Source organism: Staurois parvus, unplaced genomic scaffold, assembly GCF_062004578.1.
Source record: "Staurois parvus isolate SC_StPar_1 unplaced genomic scaffold, SC_StPar_1.0 ptg001952l, whole genome shotgun sequence".
NCBI classification, from domain to species: domain Eukaryota; kingdom Metazoa; phylum Chordata; class Amphibia; order Anura; family Ranidae; genus Staurois; species Staurois parvus.
Window position 1 is genome coordinate 226,253 of NW_028319748.1, and position 5,399 is coordinate 231,651.

Here is a 5,399-nt window from a genome sequence, read left to right on the forward strand (position 1 = left end):
CGTACAGGGACCCAGGTCACACTGTGGGACCAGCAGCAGCGTGACCAGGCGGTACGGGGGCCCATGGCCGATTTGGGGCCTGGCGGCACCTATGGAAGGCCTGTAATCTGCCAGCAACCTATGTCAAAATGGAAAAGCACAGGAGTGTGAGGAGACCTCAAAGTGGCACATGGCAGAGTGGAAGCAATGGGAGGCCGTACAGGGACCAAGGTCACACTGTGGGACCAGCAGCAGCATGACCAGGTGGTACGGGGGCCCATGGCCGATTTGGGGCCTGGTGGCACCTATGGAAGGCCTGTAATCTGCCAGCAACCTATGACAAAATGGACAACCGCAGGAGTGTGAGGAGATTTCAAAGTGGCACATGGCAGAGTGGAAGCAATGGGAGGCGGTACAGGGACCCAGGTCACACTGTGGGCTCAGCAGCAGTGTGACCAGGCGGTACGGGGGCCCATGGCCGATTTGGGGCCTGGCGGCACCTATGGAAGGCCTGTAATCTGCCAGCAACCTATGTCAAAATGGAAAAGCACAGGAGTGTGAGCAGACCTCAAAGTGGCACATGGCAGAGTGGAAGCACTGGGAGGCCGTACAGGGACCCAGGTCACACTGTGGGCTCAGCAGCAGTGTGATCAGGCGGTACGGGTGCCCATGGCCGATTTGGGGCCTGGCGGCACCTATGGGAGGCCTGTAATCTGCCAGCAACCTATGTCAAAATGGAAAACCACAGGAGTGTGAGGAGACCTCAAAGTGGCACATGGCAGAGTGGAAGCAATGGGAGGCGGTACAGGGACCCAGGTCACACTGTGGGCTCAGCAGCAGTGTGACCAGGCGGTACGGGGGCCCATGGCCGATTTGACCTCGTTCATCCCATAGTCCTGCCGACTCACGAATAGCGTGGCCTCCTCAAAGGGCCTGAGCAAGCGCAGGTGTCACGCATGAGCTGCCAATGGCTGACATCTAAGTTACACAGGGAGTACCTTTATCCGCTTTTAACATCAGGAAATCTGTGATGGCCTTTCGCTGTTCGTAAAGGCGGTCTAACATATGTAGGGTTGAATTACACCTTGTTGCAACGTCACAGCATGAGGAGTCGGTACGGGGGCCCATGGCAGATTAGGGGCCTGGCAGCAGCTATGGGATGCCCGTAATCTGCCAGCACCCTATGTCAAAAAATTCAACACACCAGCAGTGTGAAGAGTAGAGATGAGCGAATCGAAGTATCCGAAGTGGAATTCGAGTCGAATATCGGAAAAATTTCGATTCGTGCCGAATCCGAAAAACAGCCTAATTCGGACGCGCGAATCGAAATTTTTCCGAAAATGGCGGCTGACATGTGCGGCGACGGAGCGGGGATGTCGGGGAAGGCGCGCAGACAAGGCGCGCTGCCCCATAATGCATTCCTCAACGACATGTGATCGCATCAGCCAATCAGCAGCCAGCCAGCCAGCACTGTGTAATGGTCGAGGTATATATAGCGGCCATTTTGGAAATCTTCATTTGCCTGCAGTCATTGAACAGAGGCAGACCGCTCTGTACTAGGGACAGGGACAGAGTTAGGGCCACAGAAACGAGAATTGGGGACAGAGAGAAGTTACTTAGGGACAGAGAACCATTACTCAGGGACACAGACTTGTTAATGAGGGCCACAGAATCGTTATTTAGGGACAAAGAAACGCTAGTTAGGGCCACAGAATTCATACTCAGGGACAGACAGAATTTTCACTCAGTGCCAGAGAATTGTTACTTAGGGCCACAGAAACGTTATTAGGGCCACAGAATTTTTACTCAGGGACAGACAGAATTGTTACTGAGTGCCAGAGAATTGTTACTCAGGGACAGACAGAATTGTTACTGAGTGCCAGAGAATTCTTACTCAGGGCCACAGAATTCATACTCAGGGACAGACAGAATTGTTACTCAGGGACAGACAGAATTGTTACTGAGTGCCAGAGAATTGTTACTCAGGGACAGACAGAATTGTTACTGAGTGCCAGAGAATTGTTACTCAGGGACAGACAGAATTGTTACTGAGTGCCAGAGAATTCTTACTCAGGGCCACAGAATTCATTCTCAGGGACAGACAGAATTGTTACTCAGGGACAGACAGAATTGTTACTGAGTGCCAGAGAATTGTTACTCAGGGACAGACAGAATTGTTACTGAGTGCCAGAGAATTGTTACTCAGGGACAGACAGAATTGTTACTGAGTGCCAGAGAATTGTTACTCAGGGACAGACAGAATTGTTACTGAGTGCCAGAGAATTGTTACTCAGGGACAGACAGAATTGTTACTGAGTGCCAGAGAATTGTTACTCGCACAGACACAAAATTGTTACTTGCACAGACACAGAATTGTTACTCGCACAGACACAGAATTGTTACTCAGGGCCACAGAATTCATACTCAGGGACAGACAGAATTGTTACTGAGTGCCAGAGAATTGTTACTCAGGGACAGACAGAATTGTTACTGAGTGCCAGAGAATTGTTACTCAGGGACAGACAGAATTGTTACTGAGTGCCAGAGAATTGTTACTCAGGGACAGACAGAATTGTTACTGAGTGCCAGAGAATTGTTACTCGCACAGACACAAAATTGTTACTTGCACAGACACAGAATTGTTACTCGCACAGACACAGAATTGTTACTCAGGGCCACAGAATTCATACTCAGGGACAGACAGAATTGTTACTGAGTGCCAGAGAATTGTTACTCAGGGACAGACAGAATTGTTACTGAGTGCCAGAGAATTGTTACTCAGGGACAGACAGAATTGTTACTGAGTGCCAGAGAATTGTTACTCGCACAGACACAAAATTGTTACTTGCACAGACACAGAATTGTTACTCGCACAGACACAGAATTGTTACTCAGGGCCACAGAATTCATACTCAGGGACAGACAGAATTGTTACTGAGTGCCAGAGAATTGTTACTCAGGGACAGACAGAATTGTTACTGAGTGCCAGAGAATTGTTACTCAGGGACAGACAGAATTGTTACTGAGTGCCAGAGAATTGTTACTCGCACAGACACAAAATTGTTACTTGCACAGACACAGAATTGTTACTCGCACAGACACAGAATTGTTACTCAGGGCCACAGAATTCATACTCAGGGACAGACAGAATTGTTACTGAGTGCCAGAGAATTGTTACTCAGGGACAGACAGAATTGTTACTGAGTGCCAGAGAATTGTTACTCAGGGACAGACAGAATTGTTACTGAGTGCCAGAGAATTGTTACTCGCACAGACACAAAATTGTTACTTGCACAGACACAGAATTGTTACTCGCACAGACACAGAATTGTTACTCAGGGCCACAGAATTCATACTCAGGGACAGACAGAATTGTTACTGAGTGCCAGAGAATTGTTACTTAGGGACAGACAGAATTGTTACTGAGTGCCAGAGAATTGTTACTCAGGGACAGACAGAATTGTTACTGAGTGCCAGAGAATTGTTACTCGCACAGACACAAAATTGTTACTTGCACAGACACAGAATTGTTACTCGCACAGACACAGAATTGTTACTCAGGGCCACAGAATTCATACTCAGGGACAGACAGAATTGTTACTGAGTGCCAGAGAATTGTTACTCAGGGACAGACAGAATTGTTACTGAGTGCCAGAGAATTGTTACTCAGGGACAGACAGAATTGTTACTGAGTGCCAGAGAATTGTTACTCAGGGACAGACAGAATTGTTACTGAGTGCCAGAGAATTGTTACTCGCACAGACACAAAATTGTTACTTGCACAGACACAGAATTGTTACTCGCACAGACACAGAATTGTTACTCAGGGCCACAGAATTCATACTCAGGGACAGACAGAATTGTTACTGAGTGCCAGAGAATTGTTACTCAGGGACAGACAGAATTGTTACTGAGTGCCAGAGAATTGTTACTCAGGGACAGACAGAATTGTTACTGAGTGCCAGAGAATTGTTACTCGCACAGACACAAAATTGTTACTTGCACAGACACAGAATTGTTACTCGCACAGACACAGAATTGTTACTCGCACAGACACAGAATTGTTACTCAGGGCCACAGAATTCATACTCAGGGACAGACAGAATTGTTACTGAGTGCCAGAGAATTGTTACTCAGGGACACCTAATCGTTGAATTAAATAGTATGTCAGACAACATGCAGAGGAGTGGCAGAGGAGGCAATGTTTTAGGAGCGAGCAGACGTGGCAGCAGAGGAAGGGGTCGAGGCAGCAGTATTCGCAGCCAGAGGCCAGTGCTCCCGGTGTCATCCAGCGGTCGTGTCTCCACCGACAACCCTGCCGTCATTGATTGGTTGGCTCGGTCGTCTTCCTCTTCCCAGGTCACCTCTGACACCTACAGCCAACGGTCGGTGGGTACGTCAGACACAACCGTTAGTTGGCATGGCCCGGGACCAAGCCCACTGAAATCACGTGTCCTCTACCTGCCCCTGTCCTTTGCTGTTCCCTCACCAAGCGAAGTATCGCATGCTGTGGGCTCAGCCCCACTGTACAGTGAGGAAGAGCTAACAGAGGGCGGTCAGGAACGGGGGGAGACATCGGCCTTTTCAGCAGCCAAGCGAACAAGTACTGGCGAGGAGAGTGGCTCGGTAGCCGGTCTAGAGACAGGTCTGTCTCCTGACCCAGACGCAGCCGAGGGGGCTAGTAGTGAGGCGGAGACCCTACTTGATGATGAGGAGGTTGATCGCACTTGGCAGCCTCGTCGTCATCAGGCAATTTCTTCCGCATCATCAGGAGAAGAGGGTGGCAGCTTGGCAGCGAGCAAAACAGTCGGTGGGTTGCCCAGGAGACAGCAGCAGGGTCGCATCAGTGTCAGTGGAGCCAAACGTCCACGGAGTAGAGCACCAGCTCCACTGCAGCCTACCACCACGGCCAGTAGTGGTGCCGGTGCGCACGGAGGAAGTAGCAGTCAGCCAGTGAAGAGTAGCGGGGGCAAAGTTTCCTACTCGGTGGTGTGGCAATTTTTCCTCAAGCCGCCCGAGGAAGTAAACGTAGCCGTATGTCGACTATGTGGCCAGAAATGCAAGCGTGGCCAGGGGGCCCATGTTGGGACTACAGCGTTGCGTCAGCATATGCAGCGTCACCATTCGGTGGCCTGGGAAAACCGTGATAAACATACGGCGGTTCTGCCTGCCCCAGCCCCCGCTCCATCACCCGCTCCGTTACTTGCTCCGTCACCCGACGTCGTCAATCGCCCTCTATCAGCCAGTCAAGGCTCCAACACCTCTGCTGAGGGGAGTTGTCGCTCATTGGCATCTTCCGCTCGTTCAGATGCTCCTTCTCCTGCTACTCCTCTTCTCGGATTCCGTCAACAGTCTTTCTTGGAATCCGTATCCAAGAGACAACAGTTTGCGAGCACGCACCCGACGGTGCAAAAGCTGAA